At 35.1% G+C, this 12321-nt stretch overlaps 1 pseudogene; it reads right to left on the reverse strand.

Moving 5' to 3' along the window:
• Nucleotides 1–1897: 1897 nt before the first annotated feature.
• LOC120141417 lies at nucleotides 1898–4018 on the reverse strand (annotated as a pseudogene).
• Nucleotides 4019–12321: the final 8303 nt, after the last annotated feature.

Consider the following 12321-nt stretch of genomic DNA (forward strand, 5'->3'; position numbering starts at 1 on the left):
TTGTCGAGGCATCGGTCAAAATCATCGCACGAATGTAAAAGTCATCCATAAATATTTCCAAAAAGTCCTCCACCATGTCAGAGAAAATGGCCACCATACATCTCTGAAAAGTAGTTGGGGCATTACATAGTCTGAATGACATTCTCCGAAAAACATACGTGCCATATAGGTAGGTGAAGGTGGTATTCTCTTGATTTTCAAGTGCTATGGTGATCTGATTATACCCAGAGTATCCATCAAGGAAATAGTAAAATGCCTTTCCTATTAATCGATCAAACATTTGATCAATGAAATGATGGGGGAAGTGGTATTTCTTTGTCACCTTATTGAGTTTTCTATAATCCATACATATTCGCCATCCTGTGATGGTTCTTGTAGTCAATAGCTCATCATTTTCACTTTTTAACACGGTCACGCCACTTTCTTTGGCACGCTTTGAACCAGACTGACCCAAGAGCTATCAAATATAGGATAGATCACCCTATCATTGAGCTATTAGATGATTTCCTTTATCACCACTTTCTTTATTATATGATTACGTCTTCTTTGGGGTTCCACTGAATTGCAATGACATTCTTCTAGCTGGATCTTGTGCATGCATATGGTAGGCTTGATTCCCTTCAAGTATGCCATAGTCCACCCGAGAGTTTTTTTGTGCTATGACAAAACATTCAACAAACTACCCTCTTGCTCAGGGATTAGACTAGTAGAAACTATAACTGGTAAAGATTGTCACTCCCTAGATAAATGTATTTCAAATGTGATGGCAAAAGTTTAAGTTCTAAGGGAGGTGCATGCTGTAACGAAGGGTTTGGAGGAATAAATTCAAAGGGATTCGAATCTCATACCTAGTCTAGTTTAAAGTAAGTTAAATTATTCTGCCTTTAGTGAATAATCCTCGAACTCTTCATTTCATCCATCTTCATTACATCCTACCTTTGCTTTAGTCGAAATTTTTTTTGACTAGACAAATATTTTTTCCTACATCATTCTGAAAAAATTCGCCTGGACCAAACTTATTGTTTCTCTCTGGCTGTAAAATATCTTTAGGACAAAAAAATTTAAACTCATGAATCTGGGCAGTGTTATCTTTGCACAGAGTATCATTTTCGTTTAGATGTAAAATTTTACCTTGACCAATTTTTTTTCCAGTCTTCTTCATGGGGCTCCATGTCTCTAATGCAGTGGCATTCTTCAGAATCATTAACATACTTAAGTATCACTAGTAGAAAAAAACCCCTTTAATGACGCACATTACGCGTCATCTATGGGTGTGGATGACACACAAATGCCTGTCGTTGAAGCCACCGACATGAATATTTGATGACGCGCAATTGTGTGTCATAAATCTATGACGCATTTATGACACACATTTATGACACGCATTTATGATGATCATTGCGTGTCATTGAAGCCCCTATCATAAATGAATATGACCCATTTATGTGTCATAAATTTATGACACGCATGTATGACTTACATTGCGTGTCATTGAAGCACACGTCATTAAAAAAGATGACACACATTCTTATGTCGTGATTGTATTTCGTAAATTATATATATATATATATATATATATATATATATATATATATATTGTAGATTGACAAATAATCAAACTAAATCACATTTAATGCCTCATAATACTAAATATATATATCATATTATATATAAGCAATCCATTTGCATACAATATATTCACATTAAGTTATCAAAAATATTGTAATCATATGTGTCGATACAAAATATCACGACATAATATAGTTTGTCACATAAGATTCCTCAAAACCCTATACAAATATAACATGATTATGTTCGGTCAAAATAAAGAGAAGAAACTATAATTCATCTCTTCGATATGCCATTTGCTATAATAAATAAAATGCCTATGAACAACTCAAGAGAAGAATCTATCACCTAAGAGGCTGCTGTGTATCCAATTCAGCTCCCGCCTTATCTTAGTTGGATCACTAAACACTTCTGCATAGTATCCAGGTCGGCGAGGCAGATAGTCGACTTTGACCTTCACCCCAGTGGCTTTCTTACTTGCCTCCATAAACTCCTTCACAGATCTACCTCTTCCGGTTCCAACATTGTAGATTCTGACTTTATGGGGCTTTGCATTTTGAAGAGCTTTCACATGAGCATCGACCAGGTCAGTAACGTCGATATAATCACGAATGCAAGTCCCGTCGTGTGTTTTATAGTTCATTCCCTTGACCTACATGAAAATCACAATAACCATAACAAAGTTCACTAAAATCAATTTGAAACCATAAAGGCAAAACTATGGATATCTTGGGTGACATGTGTGATAACATTATAAAAGTTACAAGAACAAAACAAACATGTAAAAAGCACATACAAAGTACAATTGTAGTAATTAATACACAAATTAATCTTTTTCACTTGAGAAAATGCATCATTGTTAAACATGTGGAATGACAGATAATCATAGTTCAGTCCAAATCTTTCAAATCTTCAATAAGCTCTAAGATCTGCCTAACGTATTAGGCAGATGCTTGCAAAGGTGATGTCAACATAAAAGAAAATTAAATTAGATACACAAAGCATCTAGTTATGTAAAATCATTAACTATAGCAAACTTGTTTCAAGGAAAAGATGAAAATGTAGGCATTATAAATGATCATAGATTTTTTTCTAGTAGTTGTCAAACTTTAGAATCACTTATATATACTTTTGATTCTAATGAACTTTACTTGATACTCACACACAGAAAATCAATGATTTGATTGAACGCATATTTGCACTTCAATATAGTTCTTTGCAATTCCCATTGTTAGGAAGAGAATACATTCACAAAATTATCCAATTTCACATCAGCAATATACACATGGCCTTCAAGAAAGTATCTGTGGTGTTCACAATCTTCCTAAAATAATGAAGTGTTCTCTACATTGTCTGTACATGACTAGTTGTTTACATCTTGACCCCAGATGTAGCTGAAATACGTAGCAATCATTAAAGAATCATAGTGAAGGGATAAAAGGAATAACACACCTTGAGACCAAGAATAATACCACGAGCTGCATCAAAACAAGCACCTGAAATTCGTCCATGCTCACGCTACTCAGGTCTAGGAGCCTCACCTAATCTTCTTTCAGGATCTGACCCGATCACATTGAAGTATCTAAAATTCACAAAAATATATATTAATCATAACCTCATCAAATTCCTTTTAATGTTCAAGTTTTTAATAACAATAATAATATATTAATAGGAGAGCATATTGTTGGACTATCAGCAATTGTGGTCAGAACTCTACACATTGAATATGATAGTAGAAGCCCTTCAAGCTCTACAAAGTTCATGAATCCTAAATTATTCTGAACTAAGCTACCTTCTATGGTTTCCTTGTAATCTAGAACTACAAAATGACTGTGTTAAAAACAGGACTATGTAGACCTTGCATGTATGTTTTATATATGCAACAGTTGGTTGACAGATCAATGAAAACTTATCAACTAACTCCCTCAAATGAGAAAGTATAATGATCTAAAATACTTAGTTTTGGTTTAAGGCATGGAAGACTTCTGGGATGCTAAGTTGATAAAATTATGCATATTGAGAAAAGAAAACATGGAGTAAACTCAGAGCTCCTAAAAGTAAACTAAAATAAAACCTTAGGATCATTACTGCCGTGTCTGAATTTTTAGAGAAATCCATGATGATATCTTCTGCCATCTTCTTAGCTTTTCCATATGGATTGATTGGAACCTAAGTTGGTTCCAAAACGAAGGTCAGTTTCCTTGTAATACAACTCTATATTAATCCAGAAATTGATGAAGGTTGATCCTTTAATATTTGGCCTCAAATAAAAATTTAAAAAGTTATCAAGCATAAAACCAAGTTTGCAACGTGCCTGTGGGATTTCTTCAGTGATTGGCATCTTCTCAGGCTCCCCATATGTGGCACATGTACTAGAATATATCAAAGTCCTAACACCATGAGCAACCATCAACTCTAGGACCACCAAGGTGTTTGAAGTAATGTTGTGATAATACCTACAAATCATGGGAATATATAGCATAAAGAACATAATTTGGAGATTAGTTTAAATCATGCAAAAACTTCCCAATTAAAGATCAAGGAGTTAATTTTAAATGTCAAAAGATAAATGATTTTTAATAACACAACTAATGCAAATACAAGAGGACATTTGAATGGTGATGATGTTAGAAAAAATCCATCTAGAGAACGAATATAAAAGTTGGATTTACCTGAAACCCATCAAGGAAATGAAAAACAGGAATTTCATGGCAGATACACCAAAGGAAATGAAAAAAAGATGAATTTACCCGAAAGTAAAAATAAAAGAACATTAATGGGACATTGAAGGAGGCCAAGAAAATAACAAAAGAAGGGGGAACCCTGAAGATTAACCCGTTTCCTGGTCTTTATCGAGAGGGAAGAACTGCCGGGTCACGGGAGCCGGTTCACTCTCCATAGAGCACTCTTCTTCTTCTTCTTCTTCGTGAGGCATTGAGAAATTGAAAATCCTCGTACTTCTCTTCTTTAACCCCGCTTTAACTCGCTCACCATCTTCTTCTTCCGATCCATCCTCGATCACCAAAGCTGAAGAACTTGAATTCGACATGGATCTGACCTGTTTTCCCTTGTCTTCATCACCGTCTACAGAAGTCTTCTGCGATGAAAACAGCCCTCGGATTCATCATCTCTTAGTTGTTGATACAACGAGTCATTGAGATCCCACATTTTCCCCTCTTTCTCAGCTTATAATCTCCACACAAAAAAAAAAGAAAAAACTTAAGAAAATATCCTCAACAAAAAAAAAAAGAAAACCCAAAACATTCATAGAGAAAACTAGAATTGATTAATGAGGGGGGAAGAGAAGCGGGAAATGATGAAAATAATGGGGGAAAATTAAAATACGACTCCTAAAGATGACACATATTTAAAAATATACTCCGTGTTTTTGTAAATTTTTTAGATTAAGACTATTAAATATGACACACATTATTGTAAGTCATAAATCGTTCAGATTTTTAAAAACATGACATTTTTTTAATGACACACATGTTTTGCAAGTCATAAATTAGCGCGTGTCATTAAAGGTATATTTTCTTGTAGTGTATGTTGAAGACATTGATAGTGACGTTTTGATCAACCACCCTCATCATAAACTTTCCCTTCTCATAGTCTATTAAGATGCACCCTGTGGCTAATAAGTGACACCCAAGAATAATATGTGTGTTTTTATTAGTTTCACAGTCTAAAATAAGGAAATCTACTGGAAAGATGAACTTGTCCACTTTAACTATCACATCTTCAATTTTTCCCTCGGGGCTAATATGTGATCGGTCTGCCAATTGCAATATTATGGTGGTTGGTCAAGCATTACCCATTCCAAGTTTCAAAAATATGGACTTGGGCATCAGATTTACACTTGACCCCAAGTCACAAAGGGCTCTCCCAACATACTTATCACCGATAGAGCATGGTAAAACAAAACTTCCCATATCTTTTTAATTCATTGGAAGCTTACTCAATGCCGAACAATACTCTGTTGTCATGGTAACATTTTCTACAGTTTCCACCTTTCTATTCTCCGTGACAATATCCTTCAAGAACTTGGCGTAAAAAAGCATATGATTAATAGCTTTGAGCAGCGGGCATTGATATACAACTTATCAAGGACATCAACAAATGTTTTGAACTGTATCTCATCATTATGCTTTTTCAACCGCTGAGGGAAAGGCGACGGAGGTCTGATTTCATCTACTGCAGATGGGGGTAAATATTTTACCTTGGAAATAAATTTTCCACCATCTTTTGGTTGGCTTGTAGACCCTTCGTCATTTTCCTTCTCTTCAAGCAAATCTTCTTGTTTAGCCTGTTCAGTTTGACCTTCTGGTTCTTCCTGCATAGTGCTTGGTGAGAAATTTCTTACTTATTTCCCCTAAACTTATCATCAAGATTAATGTGGGTACCACTCCTAAGTGTAAGTGCATTGTATTGCTCCTTCCCATGAGGCTTAGTGACCTGAGTATCACTAGGGAGGCTTCCTTGCGGCCGAGAATGTACTACTGTGGCTATTTGGCCCACTTGATTCTCCAACGCTCTCAATGATGAACTATGGCTTTGTAATAGAGCTGCTTGGATTTGTAATAAATCACATTGATTCTTGATTGTCGATGAGTTCTCGTGTATCAAGGTCTTTGTTGAAGCCATGAAGTATTTTGTCAAAACCATAAATTCATACAGCGAAGCTTCAAGGGAGTTATAATTTGACGAATATGAACTACCTTTATTGTTATTTTAAGAAGGTATCTGTTGATGCTAAGAACTTGAATGTTCAGAGGCATTCTACCGTGGCCTATTAAAGTTCCCTGTATAGTTGTTGTTGTTCCATTGATTACCCCACAAAAAATTTGGATTTTGTCGCCATCCAGGATTGTATGTATTAGAGTAGAGCTCGTTGTTTCTGTTAAAGTTACCCATGAAATTGATGGACTTGGTTTTCAGGGCATTCACTCTCATGATTGTTGCTGCGACAAAGAATACATGCTGAGTTTGCTGCCTTGACTTCTTTCACCTCACTGGAACATTGCAAATTTTTTTATCATGTTAGTTATGGTAGAAATTTAGGCAGAAACTAAATCCTTACCGTCAAGTTCATACGCACTAGATATTTTCCTGTCGATTCCAAACCTTACAGACGGGAATCGATAGTCATTGTTGGATATCTGATCAAGGATATCAAAGGCTTCCTCGGGTGATTTGTCTAGAAAAGTGCCATTTGCTAAAGCATCCAACATCATGCAAGTTGGTTCATTTAATCCATTGTAGAACATGACGACTTGAGTCCAGTTTTGGAATCCGTGGTTGGTGCATTTGCGAAGTAAACTTTTATATCTTTCCCAGCACTCATACATAGATTCATCATCACCTTGGCGAAAACTTGAAATGTCATTGTGAAGATGGGTGTGCATATTGGACAAGTTATCTCGAAGAAAAATATTTTTACATAAGTTAGCCCAAGATTCCATTGAACCAGATGGAACTCCACTCAACCATGCTCTTACTCGATCACATAAAGAGTATGGGAATAATTTTAGTTTCAGCACGTCCTCGTGCACTCTTTGTTAACTAAATGATTCACACACCTTAAGGAAAGAACACACATGCTATCTAGCATATTCATTAGGCAAGCTTCCAAACTAGCCGATAGAATTGAGCATCCAGTTTTAGTTTAAAGTGGGCTTCCTAAATTTATGGTGCCACGATTCCAGGGTTGAGATCATCGAGAATTGGATTTAAGTGATCTCGTATAGCTCGTCGTCTTGCAATATTTTAGGGAATATTATTTACTACGACATTAGGATCTACATGATCTTCCATTGGGTTATCAGCTTGAAACTACAATCGATGCATATAGCCTCTAACACGCTGAGCACGTCGCCTTTGTCTAAATAACTGCTTGATCTCAGGGTTGAATGGTATTAATGGTTCTTCAGTAGATCTTCTAGTCATGCAACAACAAAAACCTATAAAAAATAAGAATTCAAATAAGTAAAGCTAAAATAAATACAAAAAAAGTGATAAGAAAATAAAAGTTGCTATGGCAAAAATTATAAAAATTCCTCAAGTTTCCAATCCCCGACAACGGTGCCAAAAACTTGACCGCATGTAAATATGTGTGTGTTGTGGCACAAAAATTTGTTCAAGTATACACAATCGATGAAAGTAATATAATAGTAAGTGAGTTATCATCTCCTCAAGGATTGATGGGAATTTTTTATGTTTGCAAAAGATATAATTAGGTGTTACTAACTAGTCCTACGATTATTATCTAATCAGTAATAAAGTGTACAAGTAGATGAAAATGTATGGTTGAGTCAAGAAAAATTGTAAAGTGTAGTTATCAAAAAAGTTTGGTCGAAACAATAAAAATATGTAAGGGTAAACAAAGAAAAGTTGTCAAAGCAATAAAAATTAACGATTATCAGATATTCAGAAAAACCTCACACAATCATACTTTTAACGGAGCACTTGGGTTGGACTTGCTATGGTGACAAATTATTCTATGTTTATGAAGATTCAGAATGTTATGCTTGTAATACTCAACATGATTTACTAGAGTGTTTTAGGACTTTCGCTATAGCAATACTACTCGGCGTAACTACAACCCTTGGTTTGTCAAACTATTGTTACGGTAATACCACTCAGCATAAACTATATCCTTTGGCATATCTAACTGAAGTACTTACCTTTTTAGTTGAATGAAACCCTCTGCTTATCTTTAAGGTGGTTTAGAACCTCATTATCCCAAATTAATTCCCTTGTTCACGTAGATCTACCCTAACTCTTTTGATATTAGGCATTGTCTCCTAGAATAATGGAAATCTTTTGAATGCTCTTACAAAGACTAGGATTGTTCTACCGTGGCACCAGACAATGTCTCAAAATCTCTTACAACATCAAGGCAAAATATTGAAACAGTGAACAAAACAACACTTAACAAAAACAAAAACTACATCAATCATTAACAATTAAGCAAAATATATTTCAAGCGTCATCCAACACCAAATAAAACAATTATGGTATAGTAAATATCATCCAAGAATTATTCATTAAGTACAACCCTTTAACCGATATAGAAATAAAAAGAAAAAAAAGAAAAACTCCCAAAATTAGAGCTCTACCATGACATTCTGGCCACCACCATGTCTATTCTTGCGACCAGCCTCTCTCGAGGCCTGGCCGCTGCTCCAATGAAGTCCGACTATAGAGCCGCCTAATCCAAGCCTCGGGTATATTCTTCTCTTTTATTCCCGGTTATGATCTCCCTTTATGAATAATTATAATGGGTTATTTATAGTGGAAATTTCTAGGGTTTAGTACCTATGGAAATTCCTTAAATAGCCTTACGGTCATGCCCATTATATGAATGATATAGTGATTGGCGATGGTCCCCATTAACTTAATAAGGGTATGATTGCACGTGAGGTTGAAGCAGGGCAAGTGACGTCAATAGTGTCGTCAAGCTACGTCAAACTCTCGCCTAGGCAAGAAAATATGTTCCTCACTATCGTCTTTTTCTTCTCCACTGGCCCTAGCAAATTGATTTATCTCGGCAAATAAATTATTCATTTGTCATTTCCTGCAAACAACCTTCGTCTTTAGTGACACCAGTTAAACTAAAATTAAGTTTGCATCGGCAAAACTTATCCACCACAAGAAAATGTTATGAAAAATGGCTTTTAGACAAACAATAACCTAAGTAAAAAGACCCAAAACACTATCTTTTACCGCACCATGATACTAGCCACAACTTGTGTATTGCATAGTTGTATCAACATTATATTCAAATAATGCATAGTAGAGTAGTATTGCACTCAAATAATGCACAACAAAGACAATATTGCACTCAGATAATGCATAACAGAGTTAGTGTTGCATTCAGATAATGCACAGGAGCATCAAATTAGACACACAAATATGTGTTGATTACCGATATCTTAATAGAGCCAGTCCAAAGGATAATTTTCCTTTGCCACACAGGCACATTAGTGGACAATACTGCTAAGAATTCTTTATTCTCATTTATGGATGGTTTCTCTGGCTATAATCAAATCAGAATGTACCCTGAGGATATGGAGAAGACAACTTTCATCACCTTATGAGGAAAGTTTTGTTATAAAGTGATGCCATTTGGACTTAAGAATGCAAGAGCAACTTATCAAAGGGTTATGGTAACCTTATTTAACGAAATGATGCATAAAGAAATAGAAGTTTATGTCGATGATATGATTGTCAAAACCAAATCCGAAGAAGAGCATGTTGGGAATTTGAGGAAGCTTTTCCAGAGATTAAGGGAATGTCAGTTAAAGCTCAACCCAAATAAATGTACATTTGGGGTAACCTCTGGTAAACTTTTGGGATTTATGGTAAGCCAAAAAGGAATTAAAATAGATCCAGATAAAGTCAAAGCTATTCAAGATTTGCCACCCTCACAAACAAAAAAAGAGGTTCGAGGATTTTTAGGAAGGCTTAATTATATAGCTCGATTTATTTCGTAACTAACTGAGAGATGTGATCCTATTTTCCTCCTCCTTAGAAAGAATGATTCTGGGACATGGAATGAAGAATGTCAAGAAGCCTTTGAGACAGTTAAGAAATATCTGTCAAATACTCCAATACTGGTACCACCTATCCCAGATAAACCTTTAATTCTTTATTTGTCGGTCTAGCATAATTCAACGAGATGTGTATAGGACAACAAGATCAAACTGAGAAGAAAGAAAGAGCTATTTATTATCTTAGTAAGAAGTTTAGTGAATGTGAAACCAAATATTCTTTAATTGAGAAATTGTGTTGTGCATTGGTATGGACTACTCGAAGGCTTAGACAGTATACGTTGTATCACACTACATGGCTCATATCTAAATTTGATCCTTTGAAATATCTAATGAATGTTCCTGCATTATCTGGAAGATTAGCTCGTTGGCAAATATTTTTGTCAGAATTTGACATCTAATATGTTAGTCGAAAAGCAGTAAAAGGAAGTGCAATAGCTGAGTTTTCAAGAATATGAACCAATAGATTTTGATTTTCCTAATGAAGATTTGATGGAAATTTCAATAGGAGAAGAAAGTGTGTCCAATGATGAATATTGGAAGTTAACTTTTGATGGTGCTTCAAATGCTTTGGGATATGGAATTGGGGCAATATTAGTTTCGCCAGATGGAGGGCATTATCCATTTACTAGCTGACTTAATTTTGACTGTACAAACAATATGGTTGAGTATGAGGCGTGTATTTTGGGTCTTAGAGCTACCATTGAACGTAATGTAAAAATGCTCAAGGTTTATGGGATTCAACTCTAGTAATTTACCAAATCAAAGGAGAATGGGAGATGAAAGATTTCAAGCTTGTAAAATATCAGAAACTGGTTCTGAAACTCATCAAAAAATTTGAAGAAGTGTCTTTTGATTACATCCTAGAGAAGAAAATCAAATGGAAGATGCCTTGGAAACTTTGGCAGCCGCATTTAAGGTAAATAGACATGTAAATATGATGCATATTGAAATGCATGCTTATGAATATCCAACTCATTGTCTTAACATTGAAGAAAAAGAAGAGAAACCTTGGTATTATGATATTTTACAATATATCAGAAATAATTATTACCGATAATGCTTTGAATCTAAACAACAAAATGATGAAATCAGTCTGTGAACAATTCCAGATAAAGCATCATAATTCCACCACCTATCTCCCAAAGATGAATGGAGCGGTTGAGGCATCTAATAAGAATATCAAGAGGCTTATAGAGAAGATGACTGAAACTTATAAGGATTGGCATGAGAAACTACCATTTGCTCCGTTAGCCTATCAAACTTCAGCACGAACATCGACTGGGGTAACTCAATTTTCATTAACTTATGGGATGGAAGTAGTCTTACCAATTGAGGTAGAAATTCCTTCATTACAGGTTCTATCAGAAGTAAAGCTAGATGAGGTAGACTAGGTACAAACCAGATATGACCAACTAAATTTGATCGAAGAAAAAAGAATAAAAGCAATTTGTCATGGTCAGATGTACCAAAAGAGGATGATTCGAGCACATGATAAGAAAGTTCACCTCTGAGAATTTTACAAAGGAGATCTCGTGCTCAGAAGGATTTTACCTTTTCAAAAGGATCACCGAGGAAAGTGGATGCCAAATTGGGAAAGACCTTATGTTGTAAAAAAGGTTTTTATGGAGGAGCTTTAGTCCTTACTGAAATGGATGGACCTGAATTACCTTTCCTAGTAAATTCAGGTGTAGTTAAAAGATATTTTGCATGAAGAGAAGAAGGATTTGAGGAACTCCATACCTTCATCATAATTTTGAGATCCTTTTGATAGAAGCTACACTCAAGTCACTTTGAAGTGTGCCAGTTCAAAAGTATTTATGCTATTGGTGTTTGAGGACACCTACTTTGTCTTTTACAAATAAAAGTTTGCCATGTAAATTCTTTGCATAAATAAAAATATTTTTCTTTTTGCAAAACATCTTGATTTGAAGATTCAAAACATATAGTTTAATTTGAAGTACATAAAATCATGGTGTATTATTACAAAAAGTCTTTGAAAGTTACTGATATTCTGAGGCTAACAATGTTTTAACATATGGTGGCATGATACATGAAAATTGAAGTACATAAGGAGGTTTCAGATACTTGATGATGATCTGAAATATTTGTCATTAATGGAATGATTTGTCATTTGGAATTCAAGAAGAACAAAGACAAGTTTAGGTTCAAAAGAAAAAGACCAAGATGGTTGGTCGAA

Source organism: Hibiscus syriacus, unplaced genomic scaffold, assembly GCF_006381635.1.
Source record: "Hibiscus syriacus cultivar Baekdansim isolate YM2019G1 unplaced genomic scaffold, ASM638163v2 tig00002237_pilon, whole genome shotgun sequence".
Lineage (NCBI taxonomy): Eukaryota > Viridiplantae > Streptophyta > Magnoliopsida > Malvales > Malvaceae > Hibiscus > Hibiscus syriacus.